The sequence below is a fragment of the Anomaloglossus baeobatrachus genome, chromosome 3, assembly GCF_048569485.1.
Source record: "Anomaloglossus baeobatrachus isolate aAnoBae1 chromosome 3, aAnoBae1.hap1, whole genome shotgun sequence".
Taxonomy (NCBI): domain Eukaryota; kingdom Metazoa; phylum Chordata; class Amphibia; order Anura; family Aromobatidae; genus Anomaloglossus; species Anomaloglossus baeobatrachus.
The window spans coordinates 103,035,519-103,060,093 of record NC_134355.1 but is presented as its reverse complement, the minus strand read 5'-3'; positions in this window follow the sequence as shown (position 1 = coordinate 103,060,093).

Below are 24,575 nucleotides of genomic sequence, written 5' to 3'. Positions count from 1 at the left end.
AAGAAGTGACATGCTGCTTTTTTTCCCGCAGCGATTTTTGGCATCCAAAATGCTGCATTAAAAAACGCAGAGTGTGCATTGAATTTTCGGACTTCTCTTAGACTTTGCTGGGGAAGCAGAACGCATGCAATTTGGCACTGAAATGCTGCAGTTCAAAACGCAGCGTTAATGCAGGAAAAAATGTAACATGCGCACATAGCCTAAATGTCATTTAAACATTGTACTATCTTATCTGGGCATGTAGTGTGTGTGACATAGTTAGACACATCATGTTTAATTTATGAAGGAAGGACTCTGAAGCTCACAAAGCCTATGAGGACAATGCAAGAACTGGTAAAAATTAGAAGTAAGAGGGACTCCGATATACCCGGCATTAACCATGAAGGAGGAGCTCACACATATTCTGTTATAAATATTTAGTAGTGAGACTGCGTCATAAAGCATATGCACTAAGTGCAAGGATGGCCAAAAATTAGAAGGAGGGACATTTTTCTCCCATTTTTATGAGTGGGACTTCTACACTGGTAAAGCCCATGCACTACGTCCCAGGGCTTAAAAACTTTTTACCTCTGGGGGGTATACATCTCTATATGTAAGAGAATTGTAGAGTTAGGCCTCATACACATCCTAAAAAATTATGAAGAAGGGTATCAGACACACCCTGGAAAAATTAGGAGAGCGTGTCACATGATAATCCTCTAAAAATTATTAGTGAGAGGCGCCTGTTTACCCTCTTAAAATTTGCAACAAGGGCTGCTTAATGACCCTCTTAAAATTTGGAGCTAAGACTGCCTGATGATCTTCTAAAAATATGGAGCAAGTGCAACATGATGACCCTGTTGATGTGGTGCAGGTAGAGCACAAGAAAAAGAATAAACCATGAACCGCAACACCCTTTTCTGGGTAGTAAGGGTGCATGGCAATACCTGAAAAAAGGAAATTTGTATTGGCTTTAGGTTCAAATGCTGTCATATGCTGGGCTTGAGAAGTCTGGGCCAAATCCAGACATTGTTATTTTGATAAGAGTCAGTCAGTCAGCATTTTCAGTTGACAGGTGGATGCGCCTGTAGTGGGTGGGCAGACCCCCTACAAAGGAAGCATAGTAACCCGGAAATGTTGTGAATAAAAATGTTTGATTTCTATGTGCATTGTGCTTGGGCACCCCTAGTGGCCGGGTGGGACGGCTGTCACCACAGTGGAAGGAGGAGCCGGCAGAAACCAGGGGGGAGGGAGGAGAAGTGTGTGTGTGAGAGGCAGTTGGATCCGGGACGTGAGAGAGTGAACATCAAGGGGCAGAGTGTGGGAGCTGAATCCATAGGGGGCGCCGGAGAGAACGGGAGTGAACGGAACCTCGGAGAGTGAAGCAACCGGTGTGGGTCCGGTGTGTGTGTAACCGCTAGTGGGAGCCCGGCGAAGCGGAGTAACCAGGGCACATCCCCACGTGAGGGTACGTTAGAGCAGGTTGTCCCCCAGCTCCAAGAAGTGTTTTTCTGCAACAGCCGGACTGTGTAGGCAACTGTAATAAAAGATGTTTTTTGTTTTCACCACATCCTGCCTGAAGACTGTTTGTACAACGACCGACGATTGCACCACCACACTCTGCCCCACCAAGTCATCTCCCGATCTTGAGGTAATGGTGGAGCCAGGGGTAAGCCTGAAAGCAAGGGCCACGACTACAATCCCCGAGGCACCCCTGGCACCCCATTACACGCCTATCAGTTATTTTGCCCCTGGTAGCACTAAAAACCCGCTCTTATAAAATGCTAGCAACAGGGCAGGCCAGCACCTTCAAAGTACCAATAAAAACTCCAACTCAAAACAAGCTTTCACATGACTCTGTTGGCACAAAATTTAAAAGTGTAAAAAAAAAATATAGCCTTCAAAATTCAGTGATGCAAAAAAACTTTATTTTGTTAAAAAGTGTTTTTTAATGTGATAGTAGCCAAACCTAAAAAAAAAAATATGTAAATCTGGTATCGCTGTAGTCGTACTGACCTGAAGAATTAAGGTGCCCTATCACTTATACTGCAATGTAAACAGCGTAAAAATAGTAATAAAGTCAATTCTTCAACTGTTGATTTGTTTATTCTGCCTCCCAAAGATCTCTGTAAGGTGAGAATCACATTTATCCTGCGCTCTGTGCTGAGCACGTACACCGGGGATTATGTTCAAATCTCTGAAAAATGTGATCCAGACAAAACCAACTGAAAATTTACTGTAATGAGGCAGAGGGAGTCACTTTGACCTCCTGTCTGGCTGTCGTGCAGTGTCCATCTTTTAATGTGTGGTCAACAACAGTTTTGTGCACCTTTTGAAAAGATGGACACTGCTGAACAGAGGCCAAACTGAGTCCATAATAACTCTGCTACCTCTTTAGGTCATTAGGGAATGGATCCATCAGGGGTTTCCCTTGAATTACGTATTTCAGAGATGTAGATGGAAACACTGATATAAGTGCTCAACAAAGAACACAGGATAAATGTGAATTTATAAAAAATGTGCTGTACCCCAAATTGCCACCAATAGCATCAACTCACCCAACAAAAACACAAGCCTCCACTCAGGTCCGTCATCTGTTAACGAAAATATAGAGGTTTCTACATTACTGGTAGCACAAAGGCTCTGGAAAAGGGCTATGGCTCCCCCACCCCACAAAAAAAAGAAATCCAACAAAATCTGCCCTCTCAAATCCAAATGTCATCCTCTTTTCTCAGTCCTACAGTGTGCCAAACCACATTTAGCCTTCACATGTTTGGCATTTCTGTAGGGAGGAGAGCTCGCTTAAGTTACTGGGTGCATGTCTCCAGAAGAACAAGCCGGGCCCAATCTATAGGCACTACAACGCACTGGGAATAAAGCCTGCTTTACATGTTGCAATTTCGCATACGATATCATATGCGATTTGCAACGCCCCCATCGTATGTGCGGCACGTTCAATTTGTTGAACGTGCCGCACAAACGATTAACCCCCATCACACGTACTTACCCGTCCATACGACCTCGATGTGGGCGGCGAACGTCCACGTCCTGGAGTGGGAGGGACGTTCGGCGTCACATCGATGTCACGCGGCAGCCGGCCAATAGAAGCATAGGGGCGGAGATGAGCGGGATGTAAACATCCCGCCCACCTCCTTTCTTCCGCATTCCCGGCTGGAGCCGAAGGACGCAGGTAAGATCTGTTCAATGTTCCCGGGGTGTCACACACTGCGATGTGTGCTGCCTCGGGAACATTGAACAACCCGATGTTCAATTCTTCAGGATTCAACAACGTGTATGCGATGAACGTTTTAACGTTCAATCGCACGTAGATGTTACATGCTACAATGTAACTTACGATGCCGGATGTGCGTCACTTACGACGTGACACCGCCAACACATCGTAAGATATATTGTAGCGTGTAAAGCGGGCTTAACAATTACAAATTTTCACTCAGCAACATCCATTGCTGCTTGCTTCTGGAAAACACCCATGGAATTAAAATCATCACTTCATCTGTAGATATGTAGATAAATTCTTAGAGGGGTGCAATTTTCAAAATGGGGTCACTTGTGGGAGATTCTTCTCCTCTGGCACTTAGGGGCTCTGTAAATGGAGTCAGCAAAGTATTGTTTGAAAATTTGTTCTCCAAGAGTCAAATAGCACTCATTCCCTCCTGAGTTTTGCTGTGTGGCTATACAGCACTGTACAGCCATATATGGGGTATTGCCACATTCAGTAGAAATTATTTGACACATTTTTCTGCCATTTTTACCCATTTTCCTGTGTAAAACTATAAAATCTGGGGCTAAAACAATTTTTTTTTGTTGTTAAAACATAATTATATTTTCTTCACCGCCCAAAGGTATACAATTCTGTGACACATCTGTGGTGTCAATATGACCACTGCCCCCCTAGATGAATTCAAAGAGACATGTAGTTTGCAATATTAGTCACTTATGGGGGTTCTGCTGTCCTGGTGTGTCGCCAAGGGAATGGGGTACTCGGTCCCGGGCAGTGTATCACTGGGGAATGTCACGTTGGTGGTCGTTGCCCGGTCCCGTGCCCTGGATGCTTTTTTAATGGGGAGTATTTACAGGGGAGATTAAAGTAATTTGTGTAACGCCACCTGCGGGTTGCAGTTAAGATGCTGGAACCGCCGCTGCTGAGTTGATTATCCCTAGGGCTGGTGCTAATGGCAGCTGTGGTGGTAGACCCTCCGCAGGTAGGGCTGAGCCCAGGAGATGTATGATGGAGTAATAAGGAAGGACACACCGTGGGTTGTAATTAACAGTCTCTACAAACTCTTGGCCCTCAGAAGGCTGGTTCAGGTCCCTGTAGTTCCAGCGCCAGTTGATGACTCGGTTGCTCTGTCCCCAGCACCCTCAGTGTGGTTGGGTCCTTGTAGAATGGAGCAGTTTGGGGTCCAACTGTCCCTTTTTGTGGCAGTGTCCTTGTCCGTACGGCGGGCAGTGTGGACCCTGTAGGGCTGGTCTGTGTTCCGATCCCTGATCCTTGCTTTACTGCTGGTGCCCCGGATCTGTGGGTCAGTGAGGTCTATGGAGGTCCCCTCACTGTGCAGGTATTTTCCAGACCGTATAAAACTGGCACATGGGTGCTCTGGTCCCAGCGGTACTCGGGTGTACCTGCCTTGGCGACCACTCTCCTGTGCCCCCGGGTCACCGTTACATGACCGAGCTCTCAGGCACCTCTTTACACTTTCCTCTCTACTTCGTACTGTCTGCTGTCCCTTCCCACCAGGCTGTCTAGTCTCTCTGGTCTGGCCATCCCCTTGTGTCCGACTAGCCAATTTCCCCTGGTGTGGAAACTGGTATTTTGGTGTGTGTGGGTGTTTCTCGCACTGGTGTTCCAGGTCCCAGGGGGTAGGCAGTTCCTAGTAGTGGCCTGAGTGGCTCAGCGGTGCTACATTCCCCCTTGGTGAAACACAGCACGTCCTTGGGCTGTAAAGAGAATAAAGTAATTTATTAAACATAGAAAAACATATAATTTTCTTCCCGCTCAGGGGAGGCTTTACTTTTAATGTTGCATGAGCATTTACCCCCATCAATCCACCACCCAAAGATCCTGAACCCAGTACCCTCTAAGGAGGCAGGTCACCAGTCCCTTTGGTGAACAGGTCTGGGCCAGCTCTATCCTGGCCTTTCCTCCAATCGGCCTCTCCTTGGTGGCGGTATCAGATGGCAAGCTTTACTCTGGGAGGCACACTTGGTGCAACAGATGCACACTTAAAATTTTTGGCTACTGCCAGTCCTGCAGCCGAGGTCCATTTTATAAAACCTGTAAACTTGAAAATTTTTGCAGAAACATCACACTTTCAACGTTATTGATAAAGCAGCAACAACAAACTGGGGTAGCCTGGTTCAGCTACCACAGCGTAGATGACCTTGGAAATGGAAGAGGAGTGAGAGGAACAGGGCCTGACAGTTCTCGGATTTTCTGGACGTCTAAGGCATACAATCCCCGCTCTCCATGGTGTCTGGTGTACGTGACCAAATCACCCAGGTGCAGGTCACGGTCTGGATGTCCCTTCTGTAGGTAGTCCAGTACGTCCCTGTGGGACACAAAAGATTCCTGCATGCATGCTGGGCTCCTTAATAAAGCCCCAACCTTGTTGTTGGTCGAATATGCCCACAGTACCCTGGTACCGGACCCTGTAGGCTCCCCAGCTGGCTTGGCGCCGGCTCTGCTTCTCTTGCAGATCACAGGCTTTCACCTGCTTCCTTCTGGTTGCACACTCCTGCTGCTCCCAGGCCAGCTGCTGGATGGTGGCCTGACAGGCTGTGTCAACCTCCTCATCCATGACAGCCCTTTGTGCAGCACTTGCCATGCTACACACAGGCTCAAACCTCAAGCTCCCCGAACCCGAACAGTCCACATCTGGATCCCCATCAGCGGATATCTGCTCGGCCTGGTCACCGGCGACTCCTCTGGTGGTCATCGGGTCTTCCAGGGCTGCGTCCTGCAGCTAGACCTGGTCTGGTCCGGTCATGGATGGTGGCATTGCGGCCTGGTCTGGTCTAGCCATGGCCGTGGCCTACTGAAAAGTCTGTACAGTAAATGCACTCAATACTTGGTCGGGGCTCCTTTTGCATGAATTACTGCATCAATACGGCATGGCATGGAGGTGATAAGCCTGTGGCACTGCTGAGGTGTTATGTAAGACCAGATTGCTTTGATAACAGCCTTCAGCTCATCTGCATTGTTGGATCTGGTGTTGCTCATCTTCCTCTTGACATTAACCCATACATTCTCTATGGAGTTTAGGTCAGGCGAGTTTGCTGGACAATCAAGTACAGTGTTACTGTGGTTATTAAATCAGGTATTGGTGCTTTTGGCAGTGTGGACAGGTGCCAAGTCCTGCTGGAAAACGAAATTTCCATTTCCAAAAGCTTGTTGGCAGAGGGAAGCATGAAGTGCTCTAAAATGTCTTGGCTGCGTTGACTTTGGTCTTGATAACACACAGTGGACCTACACCAGCAGATGACATGGCTCCCCAAACCATCACTGGTTGTGGAAACTTCCCACTAGACCTCAAGCAGCTTGGATTGTGGCCTCTCCACTCTTCTTTCAGACTCTGGAATCTTGATTTCCAAAGAAATGCAAAATTTACTTTCATCCGAAAACAACACCTTGGACCACTGAGCAACAGTTCAGTACTTTTTCTCCTTGGCTCAGGTAAGACGCTTCTGGCGTTGTCTATTCGTCATGAGTAGCTTGACACAAGAAATGTGACAATTAATGCCCATATTCTGGATTTGTCTGTGTGTGGTGGCTCTTGAAGCACTGACTCCAGCAGCAGTCCAGTCCTTGTGAATCTCCCCCAAATTTTTGAGTGGCCTTTTCTTAACAATCCTATGAATTCTGCGCTTATCCCGGTTGCTTGTGCACCTTTTTCTACCACACGTTTTCCTTCCACTCAATTTTCCATTAATATGCTTGGATACAACACTCTGTGAACAGCCAACTTTTTTAGCAAGGACCTTTGATGGCTTACCCTCCTTGTGGAGTGTGTCAATGACTGCCTTCTGGACATTTGTCAAGTCAGCTTTATTCCCCATAATTATGTAGCCTACTTAACCAGACTAAGGGACCATTTAAAACATTTAGGAAACCTTTGCAGGTGTTTTGTGGTAATTATTCTAATTTTCTGAGATAATGACTTTTGGGTTTTCATTGGCTTGTTTTTTTTTTTGCTTTTCTTTTCCATGTTATGGTTTTGGTTTGTTGTTTTTATTTTAGATTCTGATTTCATTTAAAATAGATAATGAGAAAGCATACACAAGAAAAAAAATGTTTGAGGTATTGTTGTTGTCATATTATTTCATGACATGAATTTTAAATATTTAAATCGTATAAATACCAACATTTCTTAACAGAAGTGATAGAGACCTAAATACAATCCATATTCCATATATTAGGTTTTCCTGGGAAACGCATAGGCTATGTGCACATGCATAGTATTTGGTGAGTTTTTAACTTCCGAATTTGTAGTGAAACACAATAGGTGGAACAATTAAATCAGAGGAAAAGTAACCCAGGTTGTGGGTGGAGGCCAGCATGACTTGGGCTAGGAGAGGGAGGGGACTGGTTTAGTGGGTAGGGTTTTAATAAAAGAGTGGGGTTATATTGGTTAACCCGGAAGCGAGGCCTCCTTTTCGGTCCGCTCTTTTCAGGAGAGTTTAGCCCGTCCTCCCTAAAGGTTGTAGCAGGGTCATGGTGGCTTATGGCGGTTGGGATGGGTCCTCGAAGTTGGCTAAATTGTACCGGGGATTTATTGGAATATGGATCCCTTAATTAGTTGGTTGGTTTGTGGTCTGGTGATTTTGGGGAACCATTGCCAGGGGAATGTCTAGTCCCATTCTTTGGTGGTTGATTATACCCTTCCTTCTCCTCCCTCCCTTTTAGTATTGGTGCTCTCGAGTTTGTGTTCACGGCTGGGAGTAGATTGGGGGGCGGGTGGAGGTTACTGTTATTACTGTTTGGTAATCACCTATTTTTGGAGCTTCGAGGAGCCCACCCATTTATTTATCTAAGTTATTAATCAATGTTGTCTTTGTTAAATAAAGGCTGCTGTGGTCATTTTAACCAACTTGGTGTTGTGTCATTTATCAAATCGACGGGGGTTGTGGGTAGGTTCAGGGTCTAGATGGGTTTAGTTGTTTACAGGTAACAGGGAATGACACCCCGGACATCGACTATACCAAGTCAAGTATAATAGAGATTTGTGAACTATTTCTGCATTTTTTACTCACTCCTAGTTTTGGCTTACAAATTACTTAGATAAAAAAAACGCACCAAATATTCAGCGTGTGCACGTGAAAATAACCTGGGTATTCTAACCTATATGAGGTCTGCAAAGCCTATAGCCATTCATTTCTTGGGATTGGGAAAACATTGCTTGAATCCTAATTTTTATCACATACTAACATGCAGTGTCACATAGTCAGTACAGCTTCATTCATGTGTGTTAGGCGGGCTTTTCATGTTGCGACATCGCTACCAATATATCGTCGGGGTCACGTTGTTAGTGACGCACATCAGGCGCCGGTAGCGACATCGCAATGAGTAAATCCTAGGTGTGACGATGAACGAGCGCAAAAGCGTAAAAAATCGCTGATCTGTGTCACATCGTTCATTTCCATAATGTCATTACTGCTGCAAATACGATGTTGTTTGTTGTTCCTGCAGCACCACACATCGCTGTGTGTGAAACCGCAGGAACGACAAACATCTCCTTACCTTTGTCCACCGCCAATGCGGAAGGAAGGAGGTGGGCGGGATATTATGTCCCGCTCATCTCTGCCCCTCCGCTTCTATTGGCCGGCCGCTTAGTGATGTCACGGTGACGTCGCTGTGACGCCAATCACACCTCCCCCTTGAAGGAGGGATTGTTCTGCGGTCACAGCGACGTCGCCGGCCAGGTATGTGCGTGTGACGCTGCCGTAGCGTTAATGTTCGCTACGGCAGCAAGCACCAGATATCACATGTACGATGGGGGCGGGTGCTATCGCGCTCGACATCGCTAGCAATTGCTAGCGATGTTGCAGCATGTAAAGCCCGCCTTAGAAGCAACATAGCGTTAAGTGAAGTCTCCAAAGATGATCAATGCTCCAGTATGATGATTTTGCCTACAGTGGGTTTTTTTTACATTAGTTTTTCCCAGATCTAATTTTGACAGCACACATAGTTGTATTTTATAGCAATGTTTCATATTACTTAAAACCTACTTCATCAGGCAAAAAGAATGGGGATCATGCAAGACAATTGCCAGGATACAATCACCTTGGTGAAGACCAATGGGTCTTCTTGCAGACAAGTGCAGTGGTGTTCATCAAGGTGATATGATTACTGCATTATTCCAGACAGTAAACTCAGCAAGATTCCACTTTATTCAAACTTTCCATACAGCATTTCACTTTTCTGTGTCACTTCTGTCACTTACATTGGGACCTGGACTCAGTAGATACCAGGACTAGTCCTGATTCCCACCTGCTGGACACCCATTAATTAAACTTTCATATACACAAACACAAATTAAAATTTTTTGAAAGGCAGATTCCCTGTAAGGAGATTCCCAATATTTGTATGTAGGATCCCAAAAATGAAAGTATTAAAAGTCTTTCCTTTCGCTCAGCCATCAGTTCTGATAATCTTCAAAGTACAGACATAGGTCATATAGGTAAGTTGTCTTGTGACTATGGTCTGAAGTATGATTCTGGTGTTATATATGCTGTGACACAACCTTCTTATCAATTACTGCTATCTAGCAGTGAAAGGCAGAAATTCACCTCTGAAAACAACTGCATTATGCAGATGAACCCTGAACAGGTAACTGCAGTTGTTTCTCCTTGTGACCTGCCTTAATATCGGGATGAACCTTGGACAGCCCATAGGGCTGAGTGGAAGAATTAGCAGTCACTGTGAAAATGCTCATATGTGGCAGATACTACTCTTGATGATTTATAGTAACTAAGTAACTTGTAAGCAATGTGGAAAAAAACAAAAATGTTATGTCCTGAAGGATAAAAGTCAAAATCAAAATCTCAGGCATTGATATGCATAAACGGGCCATCCAGTTTGGAAAATTGGGAATTCTGAGTTAACAGAGGAGGGCACTCGGTTCAGGATCCTCATTTCATATCCAAATTGGAAAATGGTTACAAAGTGTATCTGTCTCTCGGGATGACCTGTTCTGCCCTCCACTGCACAGACAATCCATTGATTTGACTATATAAAGCAGAAGTCCAATTTCAACAGCCAAATCCCGTGAAAAACCTCACAGAGCCGGTGCAGAACTATTCCACTGAACGATTATCCTTGTGATACTCAAAGCTTAATGATTGCAGTCACTTTAAAAGGTACAATATGGTTTGTGCTTGTCATAAGTACTCTTTAGAGGAGAAATGTTACCGTCTGTTGCTGAGGCATGAAGGATAGAGGACCACACCTCAAATCATACAAGAGGTTATGGCTGACAGCTTTTGCCCAAACATTCTGTAACTATGTAGAGGGGAGTTGGCTGATGGCCAGCTGGGCTCCGCTCCACTTTACTAGACTGAACTTGTGCATGTGGTCCACCCCAGCCGGGGGGTGCAACACTTACTTGGGTTTTCTGGGGTGCGCCCACCACCTCACTGCTAGTCACTGTCATAGACATAGAAGGGTAACACATCACACAGACAGATTCTTTGCAACACAACAACATTCTTGATTTGACTATCAATCTTCAGAACAGACATGGCCACTTCCTGTTCTGCCACCGCCTTACTTTCGGGTACTTTTCCTGCTCTAGCCCTTGCCCTGGGTATTAGCCTTCCAGTAGCTGAGTTAGACTCCTATTTCTCTCGATTCTCATGTTCTGAGGATTTTCTAGGCCGCTTCTAGAGCCCTCAGATGGCTTTCTAGTCACTTGACCTGTATATGGGTCCACCAGCGGTACACTTCTCCCCGACACCCAACTGGTCCCTGGACACTCTTAAGCCCGTCATGAGGTGAGCTGTAGGCGCTGGATCATTTGGAGGGTATCTCCTGGTTCCGTGATGGACTCTAGTATAGAGCTTGTCCTTCCTTTGGCAGAAATAACTCTCTTGCTGGCCTGTCTGGTTAACCAACTCTCTGTCACTCCTCTCACCTCAATACTTCAGCATCACTCTGATCAGCAAATATGATGCTGATGATCTCTGAATGTCCGCGCTCTGCCTGCATTCACAGGGAACATGTCATAGCAGCTACAAAAGTTATAAGCTGGCCCCCTGGTGTCATGACAACCCATTGGCACCCCATGATCGCATCACAGGGCCGCTAATGGTGGCGAGGAATGTCGAGATCCCCGTCGCAGCGCATTAACTCGCACTGTCAAACTCGGAGATCCACCCGCTCTTATTAGGTGAAGAAGTCTGCTGATCAGATCAGCAAACATCTACGAGGAATAATGTGAGCTCACATTAAAGAGAAAGATAAGACCTATAGGTAACCTTTGTGTGTTGTCGTCTTCATTATTTAACTTTCACTTCTAGTATTTCAGGGTTATTGATAAAGGGATGATGATAACACATTTGTGTTTTATGTCTATCTATAAAGATCTGTTCATCTATCTTGTTGTAAATGTTTCTGTAATAACTCAAAATTGACATCTATGAAGTGCAAATGTCATGGGACTTTTAGGCCTCATCCAGATGTCACTGATTTTTCTCATACACAAAAAAAACAACTGATTTTCATCAGAATGGTATCATTTTTTACCTTTAAGGCCCCGTCACACACAACGAGATCGCTAACGAGATCCTTGCTGAGGCACAGTTTCTGTGACACAGCAGCAATCTCGTTATGTGTGACACCTACCAGTGATAAGGCCCCTGCTGTGAGATCTCTAGTTGTTGCCGAATGGTCTGGACCATTTTCTTCAAAGGCGATGTCCTACTGAGCAGGACGTATCGCTGTGTTTGACACTGTGTGACTGTCTTGCTAAATTCTACTAAAAAGGGGGCTGAAAGCCCGTACTTACGAAGCGCTCACTGATATCCTAATCAGGCACGAATACTAATATTCTTTATAGCAAGATACTATTTATTTTAATAGCACATGAATATAATCAATGGTACATAGGCATTTAGAACTATAGTCATAGAATCTTATACAATAACAGAAATATGCATCAACATTACCGTTTGTTGTAGCAATCCTTTCACATCGGAGGGAACTCGATTTAATGATAAAGGAAACAACATCATGGCATCTGTCACGCTCCCGGTGTCCCAGCAGCCCTCCTTACCCACTGAGCCGGTTCCTGCATCGCACCACCGCTCCATACCCACTGATCCAGTCGTACCTGCATTGCACCACCGCTCTGTACCCACTGATCCAGTCGCACCTGCATCGCACCACCGCTCCGTACCCACTGATCCGGCCTCACCGTCATTGCACTGCTCCTTACCCACTGATCCACTCCACGTGTCCACCGGTCATGGCTGCCGCTCCCGCTCGTGCTCTCCTGTGTCCTGCTCCTGGTCTCATGAGTCTGACTCTGAGTATTAGCCTCAGGCCTCTGTATAGGACCAGGCCGCGCCCACTCTCCTGGTTTTATGGACCCAGCACACCTGAAGCAGGATGTGACATACGGCTGTGCTGGATATATAAGACTGGCCCTTCCATAGGGGCGTTGCCTGATCAACGTGTCTGGAAGCTTTGTCTTTTGAGCTAGGTGCTCAGGCCCCCTGGTGCCGTGTCCTGTAGACTTCTTGTCTTTGCTCCCTGGTACCTGTGCCTGTTTCCTTACCGTCCTGAAGAACTCTGTGACTCTGCTGACCTGGTTATACCTGTCCCTGCCACGCCAGTGCTCCGGCTGCCGTGTACCCTGCCCCCCGGTGGGATACTCGGTCCAGTGGATCCACCTCCTGGGCCCATCCGTCCTCCCGGTCCTGACAGTTTGATCAGGCCATGGATCCCGCTGGAGCACAAACATCTGAGCTGGCCGAACTACGCCAGGAACTGGTGCAACAGCGTGACACCTTACACCGGATGCTGAAATTCCTGGCGTCCATGGACCACCGGTTATATACACTGCAGACCGCTGCCTCGTCTGAGTCCACGCAGCAACCAGTCTCCGGCTCCGAACCAGTTTCCGCCACGGCCTCGCAACTTCGCCTCGCTGCTCCGCCTCGCTATGCAGGGGATCCCAAGTCCTGCCGCGGCTTCTTGAACCAGTGCTCCCTGCATTTCAAGTTGCTTCCTCATTTGTTTGTCTCAGACCAGGCTAAAGTGGCATTCCTGATGTCACACTTGGAAGGCGAAGCTCTAGCCTGGATTAACCCCCTGTGGGAGAATGAGGATCCAATGACCACTAACATCCGGGAATTCTTGCACGCTTTCCGAAGTACATTCGATGAACCCGGACGTACCACCACAGTGACCTCTTCGCTCCTCCGGCTACGCCAAGGGACCCTGACCGTCGGCCAATACGCCATCCAGTTCCGCACGCTCGCCTCTGAGCTGGGCTGGAACAATGAGGCCTTGACGGCGGCCTTTTGGGAAGGACTCTCTGGCCGCGTCAAAGACGAGCTTGCTGGCCGTGACGTTCCACGCACCTTGGACGCTTTAATATCCTTAGCCACCCGGATTGACCTCCGTTTCCAGGAGCGAACCAAAGAGGTATTCCGGGAGAAGCGACCACCCCGTCACGCCTTGTCCCCGCAGAGGCCTACCGCTCCTTTGCCCCTGCCTTCCTGTGACATGTTTCCGGAACCCATGCAAATTGACCGACTGAACCAAGCCAAGCAACGCCGTGCAGAACGGCTCGCCCTGGGCCTGTGCTTCTATTGTGGAGACGGGTCACACATGCTTCGGACATGCCCTGAGAAACCTGGTAGACCCCAGGCCCAAGGGATGGTGGGAACCGCTACCCTTGGCACCGGAATCCCCTCCGTTCCACTTACACAGACTGTCCAGGTGACGACGAAGAAGACCAGGTTCACAGCAGAGGCCCACATCGATTCTGGGGCAGCGGCTAATTTCATACACCAGTCTGCAGTGGACCGATACCAGATACCTGTGATCCCGCTTGCCAAGCCCCTCTGGTTCGCCTCCGTGGACGGCAAACTGCTATACGAACCTGTCCGATATACCACTGAACCAGTGAGACTCCAGGTTGGCCCTTTGCATACTGAGACCATCACCTTCTATGTGATCCCGAGGATGGCTCCTGAGCTCCTGTTGGGCCTACCCTGGCTTCAACTCCATGACCCTGCCATTAGTTGGCACTCTGGCGCTATTACTCGCTGGGGGTCCTTGTGTCATGACCACTGCCTACAGCCCGTTCCTCGGCCCCTGTCACCTGAGCCTGCTATGCCGCAGGAAGAAGAAGAGGCGACGACTCAGTCCAGCGGTGTACCACAGCTCCTGGCACTTGTGCCTGTGGTGCCACCGGACCCAGAAGCAGAGTCGACGCAGTCCAGCGTCGTTCCACCATCCCTGGCACTTGAGACTTTGGTGCCCCCTGCTACTGAGGATGACACACTATCCTGTACCCGGTCCGAGACGCCCGAACCGGTCGCCCACGACTCCAGTCCTGCTTCTGACTGTCTTCCCCTATCCGTTGCCTCCGTTGCCGCTGACTTGGGTTCTCCGATACGGGACATAGTGGCCATGAAAACGGTCCGGGGTAGGCAGTCCTTCCTGGTCGATTGGGTGGATTGCGGTCCCGAGGCTCGGTCCTGGTTGTCCCGGAAGTACGTTGCTGCCCCTCTTCGGCGCGCCTACATGTCCCGGCCGCGGGGAGGGGGGCTTCAAGGGGGGGGTACTGTCACGCTCCCGGTGTCCCAGCAGCCCTCCTTACCCACTGAGCCGGTTCCTGCATCGCACCACCGCTCCATACCCACTGATCCAGTCGTACCTGCATTGCACCACCGCTCTGTACCCACTGATCCAGTCGCACCTGCATCGCACCACCGCTCCGTACCCACTGATCCGGCCTCACCGTCATTGCACTGCTCCTTACCCACTGATCCACTCCACGTGTCCACCGGTCATGGCTGCCGCTCCCGCTCGTGCTCTCCTGTGTCCTGCTCCTGGTCTCATGAGTCTGACTCTGAGTATTAGCCTCAGGCCTCTGTATAGAACCAGGCCGCGCCCACTCTCCTGGTTTTATGGACCCAGCACACCTGAAGCAGGATGTGACATACGGCTGTGCTGGATATATAAGACTGGCCCTTCCATAGGGGCGTTGCCTGATCAACGTGTCTGGAAGCTTTGTCTTTTGAGCTAGGTGCTCAGGCCCCCTGGTGCCGTGTCCTGTAGACTTCTTGTCTTTGCTCCCTGGTACCTGTGCCTGTTTCCTTACCGTCCTGAAGAACTCTGTGACTCTGCTGACCTGGTTATACCTGTCCCTGCCACGCCAGTGCTCCGGCTGCCGTGTACCCTGCCCCCCGGTGGGATACTCGGTCCAGTGGATCCACCTCCTGGGCCCATCCGTCCTCCCGGTCCTGACAGCATCTTGCATCACAGGAACAGTGCGTACACTTCAATGTCCTGGAAGGTTTCCCTTAACATTAAGCGAGTCCGGTGTAATTTTATAGGAAAACTTTGTAGGTTGTGTTTAAATGGTCACCAGCATGTGACAGCTGAGTCATGTTCATGTAACATGACCATAGTGTTAGTGAAATATTGCAATGAGCCGTAAATTTCAAATGCAAGCTTCCTTAAACCTGTCTTTAAGCCAACCACAAGTTTCCGGTAAGTGGAACTGTAAATGTGACTTCCTCATTATCTTAAAATCTGTTTGACATGTATTCTTTGGTCATCATATTGGCCATCCAGAGGACATATCTTTGATACTGAATTATTGATAGGTCAAATAATATCTGGGATCACTCTTTTCTTTTGATTATGATTCCTATCTAATCACACATTCTTTCAGTCATATCACATTGGTATCACAATCGGTCCTTGATCCCAGGGATTATTTTCCATCATCAGTATTCCACTAGAAGACGATCACTCGGAATATACCATACCATGACCAAGAAATATTGTTTGCCACAAATTTTGTTTTCTTGGTTTGTTTAGATAAACGTTGCATCACAAATATGATCACTTTCCCTACTTTTGTACAGTATATTAAAACTAAAAGCAATATTATCTGAAAAGCTCCCTTGAACATCATGTGTTTTGGCATTTGCTCGATAGTCAAAGGAATCATTACACATTACATTTCCCGATATGTTACTACAAGTTTCACTAGACCCATTTATGAACATATTGGCATAAGGCCATAACATATCATGAATTGTCCTTTCCACTAAGCTGGGTTTAAAAGCATCTACAGTATTTATAGCTGTCCCAAAACTTATTTTTATATTCCCCATAGAGATGAATCCCAGGTTAGTCAGTCCAGTCTTATATCTTAGTACCCAAATTCCTCCCTTAAAAGCCAGATATTGCAAATTGGTGACTGTTGCATTCAAATTGCCTTGCCACCATGGAAGATTGATCCATCCCACTATGGAAATGGGTACTGTAGTATTCTATAGACGAACACTTCGAGTGTCTTTATCAGCAAGATGATCAGAACAACTTTTCTACTTTAAGATTTCCTCCATCGATACCGAGACATCCAGATAAGGGATATTGGTGGCTGTAAGCGAAGAATGTGTACAGATCCAGCAATCTGTGTGTTGAAAATGTGATGATGCATCAGAAATTTATTCGCCATAGGTTCCTCCTGATGTAGACTTGTCCATCCAACGACCAAAGAGGCAAACATCAAACACAGGAATTTCTCCATCTCATCACTATCGAGCTCTTCCCAATAACCGATACCATGGATTCCGCTTATTTACCACACCTTCTGCAAATAAAGATACACTATTATTCCTGTAAATAACATTTTTCTTGTGGGACATATTCCCACTTCTCCACTCCTGGTCTCATTATCAGGAGAGTACGATCTTTTCCGACCGCTATTACCTCTGTCTCTGAGGGCGGTCCTTGGAGGTTTTGAATCCATATTTTTGCTCCTACATTTTTAATATTAGAGGATCCAAAACCTTTAGTACCCCGTATTGTTAATTCTGCCGGGGCAGTTCCTTCTCTTATTTCAGACAAGTTTATTAGAATTATCAACACCTGAGCCACCTTCTGGTGTTTCATCAAGATCAAAGGTTCATTTCCAAAATTTAGCATCAGTACCTTGATTTCTCCCTGATAATCTGCATCTATTACCCCTCCCACCACTATGGCTCCTTTTAACACTAAACTAGGAGTGGCTATTTGACCATAATGATCCTTTGGTATCTGGCAACCCAATCCTGTTGAAATTGGTTTTACCTTACCTGGGGGTACCATGACAGTTTCCAATGTACTGAGGTCTAAACCTGCGGAATAAGGTGTCGCTCTTTCTGGTGTGCCCAAACAGCTGTACCTTGCAACCATGCCTCTTTTTTCCTTGTCAACTGTTGGACTGATTTGTCTGATGGCTGCTGCTTTATCTGCTTCTGAATTGAACAAACGTTCAAGTGAGTTAGTAGGGACATGAGCATCGACATGAAATACAGTGGTCTTGGTAGATTGAATAATCCCTTCAATGTCTTCCTGTAACTCCCTCATCCTCCCTAGAACTACACCGATTGATTCTCCAGTCAGCGCTACAGTTAAGGTTAAAATAACTGTTTTGTATGCTGGAGGAGCATGTTTAACCAGCCTATTTCTTATGCTGGCTTTCAATGGGTACTGGAGATAATCATCATCCATTCCCAAAAGAGGAAGAGCATTCCTCATTGCTTCTTCCTTCAGCCTTTCCATACCATCTTTTAAGGTATACCAAGGTTTATCATTGATAGGAAAGTCTGCTTCTGATGGATATTTGTCCAGAAAAGCATGGGCTAAGATCATGATTAAGTTTTGAGTACCATGCTCATTATGATGAACAAAATAATTTTTTATTGATCTCTGAATTACTGGGTCCTGAGACATGGTGACAAATTTTGCCACGTCTCCGGCGTCAAAGTGCACTCCACCTCCTCCGAAATCGTGCACTCTGACCAACCAGGGAATTTCTCCTTCTCCTGGTTTTTGTCTAAACTGTGTTAAAATGCTATCAACTTCTCCCTGAGAGTAATCTTCAATGGTTACTCGATTTTTTACATGAGGAATCGTTCTCTCATTTGTGATGGCATTACCATCTTTGTCATATTGCAGATTCCCCTGACCATCCCGGACATGTTCCCGGATGATCTCATTCTCTGTCCTCTCTAGGCGCCTCCTTACTGGATTAGCCTGAATCTTCCCTTTATGGTAATCCTCCTCATCAGATGATGAAGATGAATCCCACACATCCCCATCCCAAGTATCAGGATCCCAGTTTATAGAAGCTGAGACGATACTTTTATGTACTTTGGTTTTATTTACTTTTCCTCTTCTTTTCTTGTACTTATTTTGAGCAATTTTGATTTTATTTACCTTTCCTCTTCTTTTCTTGTACTTATTTTGAGCAATTTTTATGGCAGCTTTTTCTGCCACATTCTGATAATGTTCCAATTTATCCTTCAACAGTCTGGTATTAGATTCCGGAACTGTTTTCAGGCCACCTAATTCTATCATCTTTTGTTCCATCTGGGAACTTTTCTTCTGCATCTTTAGATTACGCTCATGCATTACACTATATGCACTTGCCAAAATCCAGATGTGCCGTGCTAAAGACACTACATCACCTGCTTTCACAGGGACACTACCGAATACATTCACAACATCAGTAGCTTCACTACCCTTAAGCTTATCCTGCCATTGTTTGCGCCGTGCTAAAGACACTACATCACCTGCTTTCACAGGGACACTACCGAATACATTCACATCAGTAGCTTCACTGCCCTTAAGCTTATCCTGCCATTGTTTGCGCCGTGCTAAAGACACTACATCACCTGCTTTCACAGGGACACTACCGAATACATTCACAACATCAGTAGCTTCACTACCCTTAAGCTTATCCTGCCATTGTTTGTGCCATGCTAAAGACACTACATCACCTGCTTTCACAGGGGCACCACTGAGTACATTCACAACATCAGTAGCTTCACTACCCTTAAGCTTATCCTGCCATTGTTTGTGCCGTGCTAAAGACACTACATCACCTGCTTTCACAGGGGCACCACTGAGTACATTCACAACATCAGTAGCTTCACTACCCTTAAGCTTGTCCTGCCATTGTTCTACCAATCCACAAGACACTACATCACCTGTTTTCACAGGGGCACTACTGAGTACATTCACAACATCAGTAGCTTCACAACCCTTGAGCTTATTCTGCCATTGTTCTGCCAATCCACAATTGACCAATTCATGTGCTATAAGATTGTAGGGAGCCTCAATCCAGCTCGGGATCTCCACAACAACCTCCTTAACATTATCCTTACGTTTTCTGAACATTTTGACACTATGCAAAAAGATTGAAAAAATATATCTGGAAATTTGCCAAATATATGTTTTTAATTTCTAAATTACAAAAATTAATTAATTACTTCTTATAGAAGTAATCCTGCCGACTACGCCAATTTATGTCTTGCTAAATTCTACTAAAAAGGGGGCTGAAAGCCCGTACTTACTAAGCACTCACTGATATCCTAATCAGGCACGAATACTAATATTCTTTATAGCAAGATACTATTTATTTTAATAGCACATGAATATAATCAATGGTACATAGGCATTTAGAACTATAGTCATAGAATCTTATACAAAAACAGAAATATGCATCAACATTACCGTTTGTTGTAGCAATCCTTTCACATCGGAGGGAACTCGATTTAATGATAAAGGAAACAACATCATGGCATCTTGCATCACAGGAACAGTGCGTACACTTCAATGTCCTGGAAGGTTTCCCTTAACATTAAGCGAGTCCGGTGTAATTTTATAGGAAAACTTTGTAGGTTGTGTTTAAATGGTCACCAGCATGTGACAGCTGAGTCATGTTCATGTAACTTGACCACAAACTGCTGTGGGCACCAGCAGCTTCCTGCACATATACTTGTACATCCTGCCAGTTGACAACTAACCGACCACAGTTGACCATAGTGTTAGTGAAATATTGCAATGAGCCGTAAATTTCAAATGCAAGCTTCCTTAAACCTGTCTTTAAGCCAACCACAAGTTTCCGGTAAGTGGAACTGTAAATGTGACTTCCTCATTATCTTAAAATCTGTTTGACATGTATTCTTTGGTCATCATATTGGCCATCCAGAGGACATCTCTTTGATACTGAATTATTGATAGGTCAAATAATATCTGGGATCACTCCTATCTTTTGATTATGATTCCTATCTAATCACACATTCTTTCAGTCATATCACATTGGTATCACAGTGACAGGGTCACAGTGACTGCTGAGATCGTTATACAGGTCGATACTGTGACATGTATCATTACTGTATCGTTGGTAAGGTCTGACTGGGGTACTTTACACACTGCGACATCGCTACCAATATATCATCAGGGGTCACGTCATTAGTGACGCACATCCGGTGCCGGTAGCGACATGGCAGCGTGTAACACTAATGAGCGACGATCAACGATCGCAAAATCGTTCCAAAACGGTGATCGTAGACACGTCAATCATTTCCTTAATATCGCTGCTGCCACCGGTTCGATGTTGTTCGTCGTTCCTGCGGCATCACACATCGCTATGTGTGACACCACGGGAGCGACGAACATCTCCTTATCTGTGTCCACCGGCAATGCGGAAGGAAGGAGGTGGGCGGGATGTTACGTCCCGCTCATCTCCGCCCCTCCTATTCTATTGGCCGGCCGCTTAGTGACGCCGCAGTGACGTCGCTATGATGCCAAATGCCCCTCCCCCTTGAAGGAGGGATTGTTCAGTGGTCATAGCGATGTCGCTGTCAAGGTATGTGCATGTGAAACTGCCGTAGCGATAATGTTCACTACGGCAGCAAGCACCAAATGTCGCATGAGCGATGGGGGCGGGTGATATCGCGCACGACATCGCTAGCTATCGCTAGCGATGTCGCAGCGTGTAAAGCACCCTTTTGACATCTCACCAGCGACCTCCCAGCGACTTACCAGCAATCCTTATCAGGTTATATCGTTGTCGGGATCACTGGTAAGTCGTTGTGTGTGACTGGGCCTTTAGAATATCATCACTTTTTCTGGCATGTAAAAAAATTGGACACGTCTTTTTGTTTTGGTGGGGAATGCTTTGTCCACTAAAAATACACAAACGTGAACAGCGGCATAGACAATAACAGGTATGAATGCTATCCAATAAAGATAGAAGTTGTACATGAAAATCTGATGTCTGAATGAGCCCTGTGCTAGTGTTATACAAAAGTTGTATGTGCAAGATATTAATGATTTCCATGTAACATGACTTTTGCCATTTGTATCTCCATGCAAACTATCAATGCAGTTCTAAATGGTAATTTGGCAGAGATTAAAGTAATAATAACCTTTACAGTGTAAAGCATAAAACTCAAACAATCTTAACAACAATCTTAACAATCAAACAATACACTAATATTAATGGAGTCAGAGGGCGGTGTTCATACTGAGTGCTCAAACTACGCTGCCTATTTGTCAGGACAGCTCATGGCACAGAATGCAGCCATGACTCCGGAATGTCTGACTGAAGGCCTTTGACCTTCCCCAACCACCCCCTACCCCCTAGGGTTCTTATCTAAAATAAACACAAACACTGCGTGACTTGGATATAAAGGCCACAGCAGCCCCATTTATTCATAACAGAAACATAAGCCATGTAACAATACAAATCTTCATTGAAGAACCCCCGAAAAGGAAGGGGGGGGGTACCTGAAGGTTAACCAAAATGTTCTTTGCAACATCAGCCCATCTCCTGACCCTCATCCGCAACACACCGACTCGAGAGCCCAAGCCAGATGTTGCCCACACTATGTCCCGCTGAGACTCAACCCAGCAAGGACCCGTTTACCAAACAATTGCACCGCTAGAGGTAACCCGCTCCGGCACTGGGTTCCGTCCTCTCCTCTGTGCAAACCCCCACCTTCAGACACCCCCCTCCTTTCCGCCACCGCGAGTGCGCATGACCCCTTGTGCGCGCGAGTCCTCCCACACCAACAAAGCCTTCTCAACCCCCTCCATCAGCCCTAAGGCCCAAATATCATTTCCCACCGAATTTAAATGGACCCCGTCCTGGCGCAACAAGTCGGCGGACACCGCTTCCAACTCCGGGTGCCGAACAGAGACACCCCCGACCCGGGAAATGAACCGCCCAATCTCCCGATTCACTTTACTTCGCGCCCTGTTTACTGCCTCCACCGACCTGGCGTGCCGCCATGCCAGCCGCGCAACCATATCAGACCAGACAATTATTAGACCCGGGTGGGAAGACAGGAGCCGCAGGCAGTCACATTTTATGTCTTGTATCAGGTCCCTGGAAGCCCGGAGACCCAGGTCATTCCCACCCGCGTGTAGTACTACCACGTCCGGTGCTCTGTCCAACTGCGAATGGTGGCGCCAGGTAGGCAACACCTCACTCCACAGCATGCCCCTGACCCCGATCCATCGCACAGTCGCCTTTTCCCTGGGGACCCCCAGCTGGCGGCCGTCCGGTCGTATTCCCGCACGAAACGCCCCCCAATACACGTATGAGTGGCCGAGCACCCACACCAACAATGGTAAACCTACAAAACAAAAGGTGACAACACAGAGGAGGGGTGGGGGGGGGGAGGAGGCACGAGGAAGAAAAAGATGGGTAATGAATACCAAACAAATACCGTCCCCGAACCCCCCCCCCACCAATATCTCACAACAAGTTCGGCCGGACGTAAGATCTAAACCTGGCCGAGTCCCATCGTCCAATCTTACGGAGAGCCTGCGCGCCCAGACCCCAACGAGCCGCCTGAGTCGCAGCCCCAATCCGAAAGGAATGCGACGCGAACTCAGCCTCGTTGAGACCGCAACACTGCAGGCACCTCCGAAAGATGCAGACAAATTGGTAACTAGACAAGGCTGATCCGTCCTGGTGGGACAAAAGGGACCCCGGGCGAGCTCCCCTCACTTCTAAAAACGCCGACAGCCATCTGACAGGGCACTCCGCTAAACCAGGTACACCCCATAGTTCCACCATCCGACCTCTGCCCAGCTGGTCCGTCTTTGACCGTCTCAAGCAGCACCGTACCACATCCATACCGCATTCCACGTCCTCCAACAACAAACCTCCGTGACTCCTCGTGTTTCTGCTCACCAGTTCACTAATTCTAAACGCCCCAAAGAAGGCCAAAACAAAAGCGGTCCCGAACAACTGGCATTCATACCCCGAACAGCACACCCGAGGCAAAACCGACAACAGCTTGCCCAGCAGCTCAAAAGATACCGGGCGCCGAAGGTCTCGGCGCGCCCCCGCCCTCCGGTAACCCTTCAGCGCCTGGCGCACCCAGAAATCCTTCGTAACATCCTTCCAGCCCAGTAACTTGAAAAAGAAAGCAATGCCCGCCAACCTGCCCGCCACGGCCGACCACGAAAGGCCTTCTTCCTTAGCCCTGCCCATCATGAACAAAACTAAATAAACTCTGTCACCTTCAGATACATGACCTCCCACCTCATCAACCAACTCGAGCCAACGGTCCCACGCTGAATTATAGCTGCGCCACATACTGGGTGCCACCGAATGTCTGATCAATTCCCAGGCCGGCTGCAAACCAGGTCCCACAACCAGACGGGCCACACGGTCTCCTGCTGCTCCGCGTCCGGCGCCAGCATTCGAAAGCGGTCCCACTGGAAGCGAGATAAAGCATCAGCCACAGAATTGAGTACCCCCGGCACATGTACAGCGCAGACCCACAAGTTCAACTCCAGACATTTCAGCACCAAATGACGCAAGAGATCCACCACCGGGGGGGAATCAGCTGTCAACTTGTTAACACACTGAACGACCCCCAGGTTGTCACACATGAAACGCACCTTCCTGTCTTTCAAATCCTGTCCCCAAACCTCTATAGCCACGACAATAGGAAAAAGTTCCAACAGGGCCAAATTCCTAGTCAGACCGCAAACCCGCCACGAATCAGGCCACCTGCCGACACACCATCTCCCCCCAAAATATGCGCCAAAACCACTGGATCCCGCCGCGTCCGTATACAGTACCAACTCCTCATTTGACACCACCTCGCGAAGCCACAATGACCGTCCATTATACAGCTGCAAAAAACGAGACCACACTCTCAGGTCCGCCTTGTGCTCCACCTTCAAACGCACAAAATGCAAAGGGTGCAACACACCGGTAGTGGCTTGAGCCAAGCGACGGGAAAAAACTCTCCCCATCGGCAAAATCCTACACGCAAAATTCAACTTCCCCAACAGGGACTGCAAGTCCCGTAAACGAATCTTCTTGGCCTCAATGGCCCCTTGAACGCAACGCCTCAAATCCGCCAGCTTGTCCTCCGGCAAGCGGCACTCCATGGCAACCGTATCCAGCTCGATACCCAGGAATTTCAAAACAGTAACCGGACCCTCCGTCTTCTCCGGTGCCAACGGGACGCCGAAGCGGCGAGCAACCTGCTCCACTGTCCGAAGCAAAAGGGAACACTGCGAGGATCCA